Consider the following 20,340-nt stretch of genomic DNA (forward strand, 5'->3'; position numbering starts at 1 on the left):
TTCAGATTATCCTCTTGACATGGAGTCACTTCTAAGGAAGGGATAGGATTTTGCATAGGTGTAGGGGATTCTTGGAAGATTTCCATATTTTGGCATGATAAGGAAGAATTTTGAGTGGGACTCTCTATAGTGGGTGCGTTTGGAATTGAAGTGTATGATGGCATAGGATCTGGGATTTTTAAATCTTTAGAGGAACTTGTATCAATATTGGCAATAACTTGGATGTCCATAGGAGATAGCCCTTGAAGGTCAACATGAGAAGTTTCATTGTTTGAAGGAGATGTTATGGATTGTTGCTGAGAAGTCTTAGGAGATGAAGGCATCATGGAAGGGATGGAGGCTACATATGAAACCTTGCTAGACATAGGTTCACGATTTTGATCATTCTTAGAAATAATTCCTTCTTTTTCTTTAGGTGAGTCATTAGGATCTTCAATTTCAATGACACCATTATCAATGAGATCTTGAATCTTGTGTTTTAATTCTATGCAATGCGAAGTCTTATGTTCATTTTGTCTATGATATGTACAATACTTACTCAAAAATTCCCATCCCCATGTGGTCTTTTTAGGTAATATGATAAGATTGTTCTTAAGAAGCTCTTCCAAAGCTGACTCAATAGATTGCCCCAAATGTGTAAACTGTCTATCTAGGGAATATTTGGGGCAAATGTCTTTATGTCTTGGTGAAGGTGTCTTGTGAGCTTGTTTGAGATTTGGTCTTTGATTGTCAATTATTTGTTGGTATTTGATTGTCAAATGATATAATTGTTTTAGCATTCCTTGAAGTTTCTCACTCTTGATATCATGCATTTGTTTTTCAAATGGAGTCATTGATTTATTTTGTTGGATTTCCATGTCATATATTTCTTTCTTGATATCTTGAAATATTTGAGAAAAGGTAGCCATGGGAATTGGAGCTAAGGTATCCATGAGATTCTTACTTTTGTCAAAAGAATTTAGAAGAGTTTCTGGTTTGAACAAGAATTTACAACCAACGGGACCGAGAGCCAAATGTGTTGCAGAAGTCAAGATCAAATTGTAGCTAGTAGTTCGTTTAACGTAGTGATTGAGAGAAGTAACTAAGATCTGGTCTAGTTTCAAGAATGATCTATCCTGTGTAAGACGTTATCTAAGTTAACTTAGGTTTGATAAGATATTTGTTTGAACTAGCTTAAAGATGATCGACGAAATCATGCAACACAACAACAGAGGTACACTATCAAGGTTGTTTATGCTCAGGAGGATGATAACCAGTTTTAGGCTCGCTGTAGACTATTTTGGATAGGTTTGATTGTTCTGGACTGGCAAAATCAGAGACTCGTATGATAGAATTTCTGAAACTGTATGACAGTATAACAGGTTCAGGACGACGACAGTTCTATTTCGTACGAGATGATGCCTAGTATCATACAACAAATGGGTAGGTCCTGAACAACAAATAATTCTGAGCAGTTATGTTTTGTACGACACAGGATTTAGCTTGAAATGATAGACTGCTAGGTTTTGTACGACAGAGAATTGAGATTTGTACAACAATTTAGTAGACTCGTATGACATAGAATATGGTGCATAACGACAAATGACTAGGCTCGTACGATTGTTAACAGGACAGACAAAAATTCTGAGTTTTTCAATGGCTGGGTATGACAACTGAGTATAACCAATTCTGGGATGGACTAATTTTTGACCAGGATAGACTAGTTTGTGACACAGACATAGTTTTGATCACTGAGTTTGTTGATTTGTTTTCTCTAGTTTTAGTATTCTAGTTTTAGTTTGAGGGATGAAAACACAGAAAACACATAGTATGAATAGTAACTCCAATCGCAACATGCAAACCCTATGGAAGTTGGCTTAGAGAAGAAAACCTTTGCTTGCTGACTTAGGTACACACTCAATAGCTAATCAGAATATGGCCGTTGAGTCTCATGCAATGGATTCTCAATGCCGTATTAGCCGACTCCAAACACTAATGGGGGCACAATATGGCAAGTGTCTTGGGAGAGCTACTATCTCTCTTGCACAAAGATTATCAACCTTTCGGAGGTGAATCGGGTAGCTTCTGATTTTAATTGGATCTAGTAAGGGTTTCGTTCGACGCATCGAGGTATAAACTCAATTAAGAGGTTTTCCAACCTTGAAAACCAAGGTTCAATATACTCGAAGGTACTAAGGAGAGCTATTCCCGAGCACTATCGTTGACTTGATTTTCATCAAATCACGTTTATTTTATAGTGGGTTGGAGTACTTGGCATTTAGCCATTCCCACTTAGGTCGTTCCCCTCACACTGGCCGTAACGACTTTAAGAGTTTTTCAACCCCTTGGGAGGGCAGGCCTATTAAAGATGTACAGATCTCAAACAAAGAAAAAGCCTCAAGGCTCTAGATTTCTGATTGTCTTAGAAAGACAAGAGCATACTCTCCTACCTCTCGGAATTTTCCAAAAAAGCACAAAAGACAGATTTGTTCATTACCCAGATAGCAAGTTAGGTGCCTAAAAAAATTAAAGAATACACGATGTTTGATTGGTTTCTCTTTAGGCAACCTTCAAAAACAACGCATCAGTAGTCATGTTGTTTTTATTCTTTGATAGGCGTATGTTTGATTGATAAATTCTTTGACAAGTGTCCTACAAGAAACTGGTCAGGCTGTGAAAATCTCAGGCAGACAAAAGACAATTCAGGGTTAGTGTTAGCATAATCCAAATTTAATTCAAGAAAAACCCCGAAAAGTGAAACTTGCTTTTAATCTAACAGAGAACAGAATCGTACGATAATTATCATAAAATGGAATGACATTAAACTTTTATCATACAAGTCAGAAATCAATACAAAACGACAGAAGATAATAGAAGAAGTATGTCGTACTAGTCAATATTCTGATTCGTACAACAATTTACAGGATATAATATTGTGTCGCACGATAAACTAAAGGCTTCAATATAATGTCGTACGATGCATTGAAACTGCTCGTACGATATTTCATAGAGACTGCACGGACGAAACCTGCAAGATAAAAAGAATGATTCTGAGGCCGAAAAAGTAGTTTTCCGACCCACGGTGGGTGCCAAAGATGTGTGTGTGAAAAGTGGACCTGTATCTGTAAGCACAACACTTCAATCAAGTCATTACACGCATGGTTAGACAGATATAAACATGAATATGAAAACCATAATAAATCGACCCATTGCCTTCTAAAAGATGCGAGTATAAGATTGCTCTCAGATTTGTATAAGCAATCCAGTGACTAGACAACACCAAGACGAAGAATATTAATCTATATGAGCATGAATTAAGCTAGATGAATGCAAGATTAATCTAATATGATTTAAGAAATAAATGAGATAAATGATCTAAATATGTATGCAATATATCAATGCAAATTATCAATGAACCTAGAGCAAAAACAACATAATAATAATACATTCTCCAGGATCCTTTGAATGAGAGATGAGAGCCTGAATTTATAGAAAATTCAGAAAGAAACCAAAGGCTGAGATCAAATGATGATGAGCAGTCAAGATTTTCCAAGAGGAAGCACAATCCAGGTGAATTGATGTGATTGGATGCTTTTCTCAATTTTAAAGGAAATTGAACTAAAATTAAGATAAAATCAAGAAAAAACTGATTTATTCTCTATTTCATTCAATTTTAATATTTAACTATTTTAATTGCTTTCTTTGAGATTATTCATCAATTTTTAATTCTTTTTTGGTCAGTTAATTCCTTTTTTTTTATTTATTTCCTTTTTTGAAGATTTGATGGCAAATTGATTTATTTAATTAAATATGCTAGGATATTTAATAAAATAAATAAGATAATTGTTTAAAATGATTTACTTGGAATGATTAATTAATTAAATAAACATTTAATTAATATTGATTGATTAATTTGCCATGTGGCATTTGATGATTAAAGAATTAATCATGTGCTAAAGATTTATATAATTGCCTTTGGTTAGGACCTTGGTGACGTTGTTGAGATTAGGGGCTCATGGTTTAGATGACCATTTTTAGGGTATTACACTACAAAGGAGCAATTTTCTTCATTGGAGCCATCAAAGGTACCTCACATTTACATAGGTGATGATACACAAGTTGAGGTTGAAGGGAAAGGTTTAGTTGACATGGATGATGGAACATTTGAGAATGTTCTTTATGTTCCTAACTTGTCTACCAACCTTCTCTCTATCTACCAAATCACTCACTACGGGAATGGGAAAAAGGTTGAGTTTACACCTGATTCAGTTGGGGTAAAGGAACTTGATAACGATGCCTTGGTAGCAGTGGGACAAGTCAATGACAACTCAAGGCTTTACTCATTCTCCCACTTTGTTCCAAGTTCTCCTTCTAGGGCCTTGCTTACTCATTCAAATTCAGAAAGTAAGCTATGACATGAGTGGTTTGGTCACCTCAACTATCGCTATCTTCAGCAACTTAGCACTAAAGACATGGTCATAGGTCTACTTTGTATCAATTTTTCAGAGGGTGTATGTTCAGGTTGTTCCATGGGCAAGCATCCCGAGGAGAAGTTTGATAAGGGTAAAGCTTGGAGAGCTTTGGAAGTTCTTCAACTTGTTCACAGCGATGTAGTAGGTCCATTTCCAACACCTTCATTTAGTAAGGCCCGCTATGTCCTCACCTTCATTGATGACTACTCCTGTTTCACTTGGGTATACTTTCTTATTCATAAGAGTGAATTTTTTGATAGATTTCAGGACTTCAAGACTCGTGTGGAGAAGCAATTCGTGAAAGTGGTCAAAATTCTTCGTACAGATAATGGAAGGGAATATGTGAACAAAAGACTTGAAGATTTTTGTACATTTGAGGGGATTTGTCTTCAACATTTTGTTGCTTACACTCCATAGCAGAATGGAGTTGCAAAGCACAAGAATAGAACTCTCAAGGAAATGGCTAGCTATATGATACATGCACATTCTCTTGATCCCGCCTTTTGAACAGAGGCTATCAGTTGTGCCACACACATCTAGAATTGGGTTCCTCACAAAGATTTGCAAGGTATTACTCCTTTTGAGGCTTGGGTTGGTAGGAAACCAATTGTGAGACATTTCAGAGTCTTTGGGTGTCCAACATGGGCTCGCATACCTCAGTAGAAACGCAAGGCATTGGAACTTTAGAGTAGGCCTTGTATTTTTGTTGGATATCCTGAGGGTGTTAAGGCATATAGATTGATGGATCCTGAGACACATGAGGTGTTCATTGAGAGGAATGTTCATTTTGAGGAAAGCTCTCCTAGCTTAGCCTCTCTACCTCCTCTGCCTTCCTCTATTGTGGATAGTGATGCTAGTGATTCAAATGATGAGACTCCTCCAACTCTGACTCGCAGGGTTACACCTCCACAGGGTCCACTTGCAATTGAGGAGCCTCGTTCTCCCCCTACACCTAGACCTCATTGGGCTCGACAGACACTTGAGTTAGCGGGTTCTCTTGTTGGGGATCCTTTAGATACACAGAGGACTCAATCACAACATCAAGACCTTCCACATGCATTCATTGCTACCGCTTCTGATCCAAAGACATTTTTGGAAGCATCAGAGGTTCCTAAGTGGGACCACGCTATGGAGGAAGAGTATAGTTCCTTGATGAGGAACAACACATGGGAGTTAGTCCCTCTCCCTAAGGGGAGAAAGATGGTTCGATGTAAGTGGATCTATCGGACCAAGTTTGCAGCGAATGGTAGTGTGGATAAGTATAAGGCTCAACTTGTTGCGAAAGGTTCCTCTTAGGTTCCAGGTGTTGACTATAGTGAGACCTTTGCGCCAGTAGCCAAGATGAACTCCATTCGCTTGATACTTGCTATTTTCGCAGCTCATGGTTGGGTTGTACATCAGATGGATGTGAAGAGTGTTTTTCTTCATGGGGATTTTGATGAGGAGATTTACATGGAACAGCCATAGGGTTTCATCCAGGATTCTTCCTTGGTTTTTTGACTAAGGAAATCTCTCTATGGCCTTAAGTAGGCCTCCAGGGCTTGGTACGTCAAGATGGATTCCTTTCTTCTCTCAGCAGGGTTCATCAGGTGTCATTCCGATCCGAATGTCTACATTTTGCGACAAGATGACTCAAACTTGATACTTGTGTGAGCTATGTTGATGATTTGATCATTACAGGGAGCACCGCATCCATCATTAGCAGCGTAAAATTTGCTTTGCAAGACAAATTTACTATGAGAAACTTGGGTCTTTTGCACTACTTTCTCGGGATAGAGATCTCACAGTCACCTTCCGAGATTACACTATCACAACCCAAGTATCCTCTTGATCTACTTGCATGCTTTCATATGGTTGATTGTAAGCCTGCACTGACTCCCTTTCTTTCAAGAGTCAAGATTAGCTCAGTGCTCTTCTCCACTAGTTGATGCCAGGTTGTATTGTCAGCTTGTGGGTAGTCTCATTTACTTGACTTACATACGCCTTGATATTTCATTTGCAGTTGGCATGGTTTCTTGCTTCATGCAGGAACCACATTAGCTTCATTGGAAAGTTGCCAAACGCATCCTTCATTACATCCAGGGTACACATCACTATGGGATTCACTATGCAGCAAGCACAGGACTTTGCTTGGTTGGTTACATAGACTCCGATTGGGCTAGCGATCTTGATGATCGTAAGTCTACTTCAGGTTACAACTTTCACCTTGGTTCAGGCCCCATTTGTTGGCAGAGCAAGAAGAAGCATGCTATTGCTCTCTCTTCGACTGAGGTTGAGTATCGAGGAGTTGTTAATGTAACGACTGAGACAATTTGGCTTCAGCGTATTCTCACAAAGTTTGGGTTCACCACTCCACGATCAACAGTTCTACATTGTGACAATAAGAGTGCTATTGCAATCTCGAAGAACCTGGTCCAGCATCAGCGGACCAAACACATCGAGATCCATATGCACTACATCCGAGAGATGATTCAGGAGCAGGTCATTGATTTGCAGTATTGTCCTATAATGGAGCAAGTTGCAGACATATTCACCAAACCTTTCACCGAGAGTAAGTTCCAGCAGTTGCGAGCTCTCTTGGGGGTGCAAGATGTCTCATTAGGGGGGGTTAGCTGACTTCTCCTTCCTCTCTTATGGGGGGGGACTTTTTCCTCTTTGAGGTTTTGTCCTTCTTCTTTGAGAGTCTTTCGTACATTCATCTTTCTTTTGGGGGGGAGTTTTTTCCCACTGGGTTTTCTCCCTTTCTCCATTTGTGAGAGATTGCATTGCATAGTTTTGCTTGCATTTGCATATTGTACATGGGTACCTATCATGGCCTCGTAGCCAGGACCCATCTTGCATTGTTGACTTGAGTCTTCATTCCCCTAAGTTGCACTTAGGGGGGTGGTGTAAATAAATATTCATCATGGATATTATTACACTTTACTTAAGTTAACTTAGGATAATGCATCTCATCGTAATTTGGATATGAGACACTTAGGGAAGTGTGCACATAGAAATATAGCTCGTAGGATAAATTCCACCTTTTGTGGTCTTAGTTTGTTGTTACACTCCACATTCGGTGGGTCATCCACCTCTTGTGGAATATTATATTATTTCTCCTACCTACCCCTAGTATTTCTTACCTACTCTTGTTTCTCATTGAGCCACATGTCATGATTGTGTGCTCGTAGATCCAAATGACCTTGCCTATATAAGCAAGCTCATATTCATTGTATTGGTTAATCCAGTTGATCATTTGTATATTGATTAGAATACAATTTGTTCTTGTCATTCTATTGTCTCTCTTTATGCTTTTCATTGTTCCCTTGATCTTGGCAAAATCTCACAGCTATGTTCTATGTTATGGTGTCGAATCCCCATGAATGCTTGGCTTTCTCATTAAAAACTATTTTTTGTCTGCGACTCCTCCATTCATTGTTGAGAATAGCTTCTTGACAACCTGTGTTTGACTGGATGAAGAACCACATCATTAACTTTTGTAGGGCGGCAATTGCAATTTGAATTTGGTTTAGTTGGTCTTATGGGCGGGAATTGGGTGATTGATTGCTAACTGTTACAATTTACAAGACTGTTTGGGGGAAACAAAAACAACAGTGGGAAACAAAAACAACAGTGGGTGAAGCAATGGATTCAATGGGCCCCACACTAGCCACACTAAGCGGTCAATGCTTAGTGTGTGTTGTTTAAGCCATCCCCTCAAAACATGCAAATTCTATAAGCTCCTCACCTTGGTCTGGAGGGACAAACACAAACTATTCTTCTTCTCAGAGAAGAAAGGATCACAAATCATATAAGGTCAAATTCATGTTAAATTTGGGAAATGGGAGGTGATTCAATAATGGGTTTAAAATCATGCTACCATTGTTTTACCCATGAAGACCTCATTTCAAAACCAAAAGCCACCATTAAGTGACGTATTTTGATCTAATTTGGATTCGCATATGATCACTTCAAAATTTCTAAAACAAGAACGGGAATAAAGATTCATGTTATTTATAAACTCAAATCCTCTCAAGGAACAAAACTGACTCACACGCGCACGCACACATATATATGTATATGTATATGTATACATATATACATACACGCACACACATATATATGTATGTATATGCGTACACACACACACACATATGTATGTATATGCGTACACACACACACACATTTTTCTGATTTTTTTTATGTGTGTGTGTCTGTGTGTGTGACCTGAGTCTACACCTGAATAGGAAAACCATGAAAGATCCAAATCTTGAAGTTGCCAAAGTAAGACAAATTGAACTAATCAAATACCTTTGAACAACCGACTTGAGCAACTAAAGTTATTTGTGAGCTAATGGTAGGAATCAAGCTATCTACAAACAATGTAACCTTATATTGAGCTTTCTTCAAGTTTTTTTAATGACCTATAAACCTAATTTGTCTCTTTTCATCTTATCAAATAGTTCCATTGGAATTAAGGAGATTTATTTTTTAAAGCCTATATTTAACAAATAAAACTAGTACTACATAAGTTGTAAACACATTGGCTAACAAATTTTAATTATTTTTCAAAATTTGTAATTGTTCAAATTTAATAATATGAACACACACAATCTAACATATGTTATACTATTACCAATAGGTTCAACAATTTATGATGTTATGCAAGCAAAATAATAGTTGGTTTGAGGAACAAAATTGTTTATTTTAACTGAATATGCCTATTCACAACAAAATCAAAAGTTGAATGCAATTTAGAAAGTAAAACAAAGCAAATGTATATGAAATTGAAATTGAAAATAAAAAGGAAAGTGTATGTATATTTCTATTTGTAGAGGTTCTTTTTTGTAGTAGCCTACAACATGCACATTATTTACTTTTCCTACAACTGGTTCTCACAGCAACACATTCATGCACAACTATATTAAATAGTTTTTTTGGAACAAATGTTGAAACCACAAATCTTAGAAAAAAGATCTTATGATATTTTGTTGTTGGCAATTTATTGTGTCGTTTTCTTCACATGTTGCCTTGTTGAAAAAGAAAAGGATTTTTAAATTTGATTTGCAATTGATATTTTGAACCCACTTAAATTGTTAGTGACACGAATATTATCTATTATACTATATAGGTTTGTATGGTTCTTTAGGATGACATACATAATAGTACAAAGCCAATTTGTTTTTATCTCGCTTTAGTTGTACATGAAGATGCTTTGTTGAATTTTATTTTTTTTAAATGCATTTTTTGAAAGAATTATTGAAAACTATTTTGAAATAGTAACATTATTGTCCACATTTAAATATTAATCAATAACACTATAAAAATGCATAAAAATTTGACAAACAAATTCAAGTTGACATCATCCCGATAAAACAAATGGCCCACCTATCATTATGTCAAATTATTGAAGACTATTTTGAAATAATAACATTTTTGATAAAAATGCATAAATTTTTGACAAAACAATTCAAATTGATATCATCATACACTCAGATTATGAATGAATAAAGCTAAAATATGTCATATTCAATTAGCAATATGTCATATTCAATTAGGTGACAAAATACAAATTTGTTTAAACAAAATAAAAACTACACATTAAAAACTTTTTCTTGAAGGGTCATTCTTAAGTCAATAAGAGTAAGTGTTTTAATTTTATTTACCTCAATCTATTATTTTATTTTAGGAAGGTTGAAAACATCCAACAAAAAATTGTTTTGATACCAACAAGACCCCATGTTCTTGTCTTATAATTAAAAAGTTGGGTTTTTTTATCTGATTTGAATTCACATATGATCACAAGGCATCCTTTTATATAGGACTAGAATGTGAAACCCATCATAATGAAACATACTTTACAAGTTCAGAGGAAGCAAATCAAGAGGTGGAAAAGGGATTTTAAAAGTTCTAAAACAAGAACAGGAATAAAGATCCAAGAACCAAAAAAAAGGCAAATTTATAAACTCAAATCCTTCGAGAGAATAAAACAAATTTAACTCTATTTTTTTATTAAAACAAAGATGTATAATTTGAGTCTACACTTAAACAATAAAACCACAAAAGATCCAAATCTGGAAGTTGCCAAAGTAAGACAAATTGAATTGATCAGATACCTTTGAACAACTAGCTTGAGTAAGTGAAATTATTTGTGAACTAATGGCAGTAATCAAACTATCTACAAACAAAAGATGCATTTGGATTAGGTTCATGTCATAATGCTTTTGTATTAAAGTTGTAACATTTGCAAATTGTAGTAATAATATGAAAATCTTGACTTCGTTAAATAATAATTTGGAATTCTTTAAATAATAATTGTAGAAATCATATAGTAAATCTTTTGACAAATAGTATTGAGGAAAATTTAACCTTGAAGCATTTATATTTAAATGTTAAAACATAAAATGTTTTTCCTTAGTAACAATAATGATTTTTGCATGTATAAAAAATTAGATGTGTATAGTAAAGGTTTGCAAAAAATAGAGCATGTCAAATTAGAATTTAAGTTTTTGCATCAAAAAGTAGATATTTTAATGTTTTACTTTGGCATCATGTTTCATTTCATTTTTTTGTGTTCATAGTTGAAGCATGGTCATCAAGATGGTGTTCAATTCAACGGATATCTGGATTACATTAAATATCAGTTTTTGGAGCTTTAAGAAAGAGATATTAAGTGCACCAATCAATTGTATAAGATCATCATGTTTCAATTTTAATACGTGTCCAACCTATTGTAGTGTTCAGTTGGTTGTTTCAGCATTGTAAATGTTTGGATTAAACAATTATGTTCATTGTCTGTTGGTTGACTATTTTAGTTGTTGTAAAGGTTTGTTCATAGTTTTAGAATGCTATTGTATCAAAATGCAAACAAAAAAACAAACATTAGGAAATTTGGCAAACCTATTTTAATTCTTGCTTCTCATTGGTTGATGCTTTGACATTTAAAGCATTAATATCAACCTAATATGATTGTATGACTGCAGAGTACTATTATCCAATAGAATAATAGATAAAATAATTTGTGTATTTTGAAATGAATATAAAAAAATATAAACATCGAAAAATTTGGTCAACCTATTTTGATTGGTTGTTGCATTGACATTTAGCTCTCTTCAAGTTTTTTTAATGACCTATAAACCTAATTTGTCTTAAAACAAAATTAGAAGTTGAATGAAATTTATAAGCTAAAACAGAGCAAATGTATATGAAATCGAAATAAAAAATAAAAAAGAAAGTGTATGCACATTTGTCTTTGTCAAAGATTCTTTTTTGTAGTAGCTTACAACATGCACATCAAATAGTTTTTTTTGGTACAAATCAGATTGTTTACACAATTAGTCAAAAGTAATAAATTAAAGTAAATAGTTTTTTTGGAACATTGAAACCACAGATCTTGGAAAAAAAACCTTATGATTAGTTGTCTATTGCAAATCACAGTGTTTACACAATTAGTCAAAAGCAATAAATTAAATTAAATTGAATTGAATCTTGATAGATAATGATATTTTGTTGTTGGCAATTTATTGTGTGGTTTTCTATTATTTCAAAATTATTAGTTGGTTCAAAAAAAATAAAAATTGCCCACCTATCATTATGTCAAAGTATTGAAAATAATTTTGAAATAGTAATATTATTGTCCATAGTTAAATATTAATCAATAATACTATAAAAATGCATTAAAAAAATTGACAAAACAATTCAAGTTGACATCATCCTAATAAAACAAATGACCCATCTATCATCATGCCAAACTATTGGAAACTATTTTGAAATAGTAATAATTTTGTCCATATTTAAATATTAATCAATACTACTATGAAAATGCATTAAAAAAACTACCTACACATTAAAAACTTTTTCTTGAAGGATCATTCTTCAGTTAATAAAGGTGAGTGTTTTTGTTGTTTAAATGTGTTGGACCTCCAAAACAGCTCTCTATTTGTTGTTTGTGCTCAGTTTTGCTTCATTTCTGTAAAAAAAATTATGTATGTTAATGAAAAAATTCCTCAGTTAATAACAGTAAGTGTTTTTACTGTTTGGTTGTGTTGGACCCCCAAAACAGCTCTCTGTTTGTTGTTTGTGCTCAGTTTTGCTTCATTTCTCTAAAAAAAATTATTTATGTTAATAAAAAATAATAATTTATTGAAAAGAGGCTGTGAAGAGGAAAACCCCAAAATAAAAAATATAAATAGGACCATTAAAAACAGCACAAAAACCTCTGCAGGTAACTAACAAGAAGAACAATCCAAAGATTCACTGCGTCACATAAAATGTCCCTTTTACAATTAGTTCTTTACAGAAATTTGAAAAAAAATCCCCCTTATCTCCAATGTTTGCTGGACTAATATTTCCCTGAAATTCGAGATTTGTTTCTGTATGTGCAGCTATTGCAGAACCTGTATAGCATAGTGATTCGATCCTTCTAAAGCGCCCGTTTTCAACTTTGATAATGCAATTTCGCATGAGAGACTTCTGAAAATGTGGCAAGGTTGCCCTATATGTTAATTCAAGCTGTAATGGAAATACTTCAAACCCTTGTCTCTTTTTACAAATCGATCTTTGCAGCAATCAAAAAATAAATGAAATATTGGCGCTTACCGACTCCAATGTTATGTTCTACTGCCTTAATAAAATGCTTGGATTTTCCTTGAATAAAAGTAGCAAGAATAAATTTATTTGAGACAAATATGTATTGAAAATATCTGGAATCTTTGTGGAAGCCCTTTGTAAATTCCAGTGCCTTAAAATGAAATATATTTTGAAGCTTGTAAGCATAGATTTTGCAGCATTTCTTCTCGTCACTTTCAATGTCACAGTGATAGGGTTCACTGCTACTGCTGCGTACAAATTTGTTTTATTCTCTGATCAAGATAAATTTTCCTTCACTAGTAATATGTGATTCCTTCCACACTGTCAGTTTTTTAAAGTTTGTGTTGGATCTCTTCGCACTGCAAGTCACAAGCATATTTTCACATAATTGCCTGTGCTAAATTGCCAATACCACTGTCATGTCGGAATTGGAAAAGTCGAACAAAACATATATTTATTATCCACAGATAGAGATCTACAAATGAAAACTCTTAAAATTACGAGATAGGGAAAGGAGTCAGGGGCGGTCATAGTTAATTTTGCGCATCTTAACGGTTCATCTGATTTAGACGATTTTTTTTTTTGTTCTTTCTGTATGTGACTTAACCGTTTTAAGCTATTGTTTTGGCTTGTGGGTAGTAATGATGCATGCTGTGTAATTCGTTACGTGCACAAAGGTCAAAAAGTACACATTTCAAAGTGTGGTCCAATAGTAGTGGACAAATGTCCCAGTAATGAGCTAATTATGGTCAAAAAAGCTTAAAAAATGCACCACTATTGGTGCATGTGATATTTATTAATGGACCTTCCATTACCATTTTTTTAACTCCTACTATGTCTACTAATGGGGGGTGAGGTTGACAAAAAGATGACGGTTATTGGTCATATAACGGCTACTGGCTCCTTTCCCCTAAGTTGGTTGTGTTGCATTCTTAGGGTTTTTTTTTTTTCTTTTTCTGTTTTTTTTTAGTTGTTCTTCATTTCATTTATGTCACTTTATAATCTTGATGGGGAAATCTTTTAGTTTTAGATTGATTGTGGTTTTTTAGATTGTCTATTATAGTTGATGTTGATGGTTTGGTGGCTTTGCAAAATGGCTCCACCAAACAAGAATTTATAAAAATTTGTCTCAAAGATATCATGAGGTATTCACTTTGAATCTTCACTGGATGTGATTTTACCCATCCCTCTAAATTTGATAGTCCTTGTAGATGGCTAGATCATTTCACTCTTATAATATATTTTGTGGGGAGAAAACCCCCATAAAAGCATGTTTTGAGAATATGGGTGAAGAAACATTGGGCTATCCATAGGGTCTAGCTTGATGTTGTGCAAAATCTCACTAAGGGGTTCTTTCGTTTTTTTGTTTTTTGAGGCCAACCATGCTAAGACTATTCTTAAGCATCACCCCTAGTATGTCTACTTATCTTTGTTGGTATTTCAACCCTAGACATGAGACTTCATAATCTCAGATGAAAAGAAACTTTGCATGTCAATATGGCTTGAGTTTCTTGATTCACCCATTCCATGCTAAGTACTTTTACATCACATTGTTTCCTCTCTAAGAAAGGCTATTTATGTGGATCTTGATAGGTTTTACTAGGCTCATCCATAAAAACGCATTTGCATTGAAATTGATTTATCTAAGGATTTGAAAGAGTTTTAACATTCAAATTGATAACCTTTGTCACACCCACTGAGTGTTTTGCCTTAATATTCCCAAATTTTTTTTTTTGTGCCAATCCACCAAGCATAAAATTTAAGATTGCATTTTAGTAGCTCCTTGGGTCAAATCATCTACCACTTGATTGAGGTTCCCCAATTCACAGACCATTGCCTTGAAATCTATGAAAAAATGGACTACAATGTCACACCATACAAACAAATATTCTAACACTAATGGGGTGCAAGACAAAACACAACCCTCTTCAAATTCTTTTACTGCCAAGGTGTAGCTAGTAGTTGTTTCACGCACTCCTAAGAAGGAGAAAGAGATTATGTCATCCTTAGTGGAGCCATCCTCCAAATCAAGGTTTTCTTAGACATCACAATTGGTGTTACTGTTATCTTCACAACCATAAGTTTATGTTCACTCTCCCTCATTACCAAAGCACTTGTGACGATCTTCCAACCCTATTGGGTGCTTGGAGGAGGGAGAATATATTACTAAGAAATGTAGGATTTCATCACCCAACATTCACTTGGGTTCTTTCTCTCTCTCAAGATTTTGTAGAACCATTATTCCACTCTCCAAGAGTTGGATAGCAAGGATATGCTTGACTTATGTCCATGAATTTTGTATCTTGGAATGTCCAATGTCTCACTAACCTCACCAAGAAGTATTTCATTTGGGATACTTGTCAAAAGCAGTCGAATCTAACGTCCTTTGTTTTCAAGAAATGGAGATTGTTAGTATCATACTTTTCGCAAAATGTTGTGTCATATAGCCTAACAATACTATATTTTGCAACGACCATAATGTAGATGTGGAGGTGTTGTCACCTCTCTCTCTCATAAGTGTTGTCATCATTTTGTTGACCATGGTTGTGATCCATTTAACCATGTGATTTGGATTCTTAATGTTGACAATCATTATGTTTGGAACATTAAACATTTAGGCTTCCAATAAGATAGATTTCTTTTGTGGTAACGGATTGTTAATTTAACATCTCTACGCCACTTGGATTATGTGTAAAATTTCAATATGATTGAGATGGCATATGATAAAGATAGGGTGTTACATGTACACTGTACAATTGAATCTTTTCTATCCCAATTTGGGTTGTCTCCACAACCAACATGTTTGGCATACATGGTGTAACTTTAGGTTGGTTTTGATGGAGTCTTTAAATGCCTTGATCATGCTATAGTTTCTATGTAATCTTTCTTTTCCTTTACGAATTATTTTCTCTCTCAATGCAAACATTATCAAGGCTTCCAGATGTCACCTTGTTTAATCACTTTCCCATCATGTTCAAAATTTGATGGCAAGTGGGGCTTCCTCAAAGTTGTAAGACTCGAGATTATTAAATACTTCTCTATTGAATCATCAACCTTTGCTAGTTCACCTCAAGAAGATCTGGAACATCAACCCACTCAACTATCTGATCAGATTGCTCAGTAGAATGGACTTTCATCAACACCACAGATGGATCAAGAATTAAACCCCCATGACCTAAACCACCTAAAAAGACAGTCCAACCCAAATGAACTAACCCCAACAAATGCCCTTGCACAACCTATCATTGGAATTGTAGGGCTGTCCGAAATGTCACCTTTCGAAGGGCATGGAAGGAATTAAAAAGCCCCATGCGGCCCAAAGAAGCCCCATTTATCAAACAATTTCACAGCTGAAGGAACCAGTGGATCCGTAAAACCCTTTCCTTAACAGATGACGATAAACCCTAGGATCTCACCTTAGGTTTTTCAGTTTCTCCTCCTACTCTTTGTCTAGTATGAGGCTCCATTCCTCGTGGAGTTCGCTATCAAATTCCTCGACAACATCATCTTCGTCTTAATCCTTGGCCCCTGCTACATCCAGACCATCATCGCTCAGGCCTCGTTCAAAACGATTGCAACGTCATTTTATTGAAGGGTTTATATATATATGGGGAATGCCCATTTTTTGGTTTTTATAGGACAGAGGATAACAATATGAGTAAAATATAGAAATAGAAATAAAATGGTGGGCAAAATATTGTTGCGTGGGATAAGAATTAGTTTGTATCAATTTATATGTGAAATGGGAAGATAGATGATACCCAAAGAATTAGTTTGCATCAACTGAGATTGTTAGATTGTGAAATCGGAAGATAGATAATAACCAATGAAGAGTGGACAAATAGAAGGTGTTGCTATTGCACTCAAAAAGTGGTGGAGACAAAATGGCATTATATCTTGGAGTGTTTGGCCTCCTGGAAGGTATTCATTCGTATATCTAAATCAAAAGTCATCGTCCAACTAAGCAAGAGGTTATTCATTCATATATCTAAATCAAAAGCCATCATCCAACTAAGCAAGAGGTTATTCATTCATATATCTAAATCAAAAGTCACCGTCCAACTAAGCAAGAGGTTATTCATTCATATATCTAAATCAAAAGTCATCGTCCAACTAAGCAACACTCTGAATGAGAATCTTTTTCCTCAAAGTCAAGATCCCCATCTAAACACACCAATAGGAGTTTGAACCTTGGTGGGTAGCTTTTTTAATCATATATCACCATCCTCACCAATTGTATTCAATCCTTTGACTTTTTTCTTTTTTTCTTTTCTTGATGGAGGATTTTTCATCCACAAATTGAAATGAATAGTATATATTTTATATTTAATTAAAAGAATAAAATCATATTAAAATATAATAATTTTTTTAATATGTAATTTTAAATGAAATGGAAAAATCATCATTGACTATTAATAATTTCATTTGTTTATTAAAAAAGTTTTTTGTTTAATAATTTTTTTTTTGTTAATTCTTTATTTTGTCATTTTTATGGATTCTTTTCTCAGCGCAATCGCTTCATCACATCCCTTCATTAGGTCAATTATTAAATGCACCTCTCAATATAATTAAACTTTTTTTTTTTTAATGAAAATTGACAATACATACAATTATAAAAACAAGGAAATCTAATCCATAACATTCTATATGATATTAAAAAAATTAGATTTCTACCTTTACAAAAATAAAAAATTACCATTCCATTTGAATGTATAAGTACTTGAATATTTTGGAGTAATACAATATGAAAAGGTTTTGCATCTAAATTTACCTTATTTGAAAGAGTGCCTTCTTAACTCAAAGTTTGTCTATGCCCTCAAATCCAAAGTGTCAATGATAAAATTGAAGATAATGATGTTAAATTTTTTAAATTATTTGTGACATTAAATTCCTTAGCTTCTTATAGTTCCTTCCTAGAGAAAAACATGATATGAATATGCAATATTTTACCATTCTTAAGTAATATGTTTAGATTTTAGAATTATGAACATGAATAGCCAATTCATAGTGATATTAATAGTGAGAAAATATCTTATCAAATTTCTAGATTCTTTGCTTTGCTTGTCTCATTTTATCATATGAGGTAGAGGTGGGCATTGGCTCATTCCAGTATTTAAAAATTCAAGGCTATAGCAATTCAATGGTATTGCTTTCAGTTCATTAAAGTAGTTGTTGTTAAAAGTATATTGAATATTTTTCATGTTCAATGGTCATTAAGCTTATAAAAATCAGTGATTGAAAAATCTTATCAAAAGCTTAGATTCTTTGTTTTGTTTGTCCTATTTTATCATGTGAGGTGGAAGTGAGCATTGGTCTATTCAAAGGTTGTAATAATTGGATGCTTTTACTCATAGTTCATTAAAGTATTTATTTTTAGAGGTTTTTTATGTTTTATGGTCAATTAAGATTATGGAGAATAGTTATTGGGAAAAGCATTCCATTCTTACTAAATTCTTAGATTCTTTGTTTTGTTTGTTGTATTTTATCATTTTATCATGTGAGATGGAGGTGGACACTTGTCTATTCTCAACAACTAAAAAAGCAAAGGCTGAAGCAATTGAGTGATTTTATTTACACTTCATTAAATATTGTTGTTAGAAGCATATTGAATATTTTTTATGTTTTATAGTCAGTTAAAGTTATGGAGATTAATGATTGGAAAAAAAAGAAGCATTTTTAGATAATGAGATCTAAATATAAGTCAAATGTTTTAGATGCATACACAGATTTTCTTTTTTTATTCATAATTTTAAAGCATTCATGTGTCTTGCAAACTATTAAACTATTTAAAATGTATCTATTAATATGATATAGACATATACATTTTTTTACTGTTGTTCGCATTTTTAAAACTTTATACAATATAATGAACCTTCACTCTACTGGTGAATTTGAAAGGATCTTAATGAGTTCATAAGAGATCAAGTCTTATCTAAAAGAGATAAAGCATGATTGTGACCCAGGTAAATTTGATAGAATATTTATGAACAAAAACCTCCTTCAAAACATTCTACAACATATGAATTATAAAACCACTTTAAATTGTCTATTAATATCAGTACATAATTATTTTTTTTAAAGATTCCTGTATAAAAAACAATTAAATTTTATACCATAATAAAGAAATTCACCCTCTCATTCTTATGCCAAGAAAAAAACTTCTCTTTCGTTCTATTATTATCTTAGAGATTCTGTATCGTACTACTTTACTATTCTTTTGCCTACATTTATTGGTACGTTTGAAAAAACCAAATTGGTACAGCTATGTATTCTGAAGCATCTTTAATGCCACCAGCACTTATGTAGAGCTTTAAAAGAAGATTTATGCATTGTGGGTCTCACACATATTTGTGTCCATACATTTCACCATAATCAATAGCATTCTATTGGGTATGGTGGAATCCTGATTTTTATAAATTGAATTTCTTTTGATCCTGATTTTTGTCCACTACCTACATCGTGATAATTAATTTCGTTTAACTGACCATCTTTTGCTATTAATCTAATTTAAGTATTCTCATTATTGTTTTCCAAGATTTGACTCCATTCTTTATGTCCTAACATTTTAATTATAATTTTCTAATGATAAATCATAAAATTTGATCTAAAACATTTGAATAATATTAATGATTGACATTAACAAAATGTCTACGTGTAAGACAGAAAGTCTTCAATGGAAATCAAGTGCTTTTGCCTCAAAAATGTGAATATTCATCCAAGGACCCAATGAACTAGTCTATCCAAAGCAGCTCTTGTGAGCATAATTTTCTACCATGGGCCCAGAGAGTTTGAAAATCTGCCCAGGGATACTTTTTTAAAAGCATTATGTTTGTCTCTGCATAGATTTGTCAATATAGATTTCCATCAAGATATGATTATTTATGGGCCCACTGAGTTGTGTAAGCAGGCCTTTATTGGATTGAAGTTGGGGATTTTCAATACTTTTTTTGAAGGTTTATGGAAGATAGAGATTTTGATGACGATGTGCTGTGCTGGATGAATATCTGCAGATGTGATTCTTACTTTACATGGTGATTGGCAGGTCTGGAATTTGACAGGCAAAATGATCGTTTTTTTACTTTTGAACTGTATTTGATAGCTTAAAAAATTAGTAGAACGTATGCATTGACATGCTATTTTTTTCTAAAATCCTATAAATGACACTTCAAATTATAAATAAATCGTAAAAAAATATAGTAGGTAATATATATACTAGTTTAGAATATGGAAGGATGTAGTTGTTTTCAATTTTATAATATTTTAATATGATTTTTTAGAATAGTTCTATTTTTTCATATGAAATTAGAAACTTGTCATA

This window comes from Cryptomeria japonica, chromosome 3 (genome assembly GCF_030272615.1).
Source record: "Cryptomeria japonica chromosome 3, Sugi_1.0, whole genome shotgun sequence".
Classification (NCBI taxonomy): domain Eukaryota; kingdom Viridiplantae; phylum Streptophyta; class Pinopsida; order Cupressales; family Cupressaceae; genus Cryptomeria; species Cryptomeria japonica.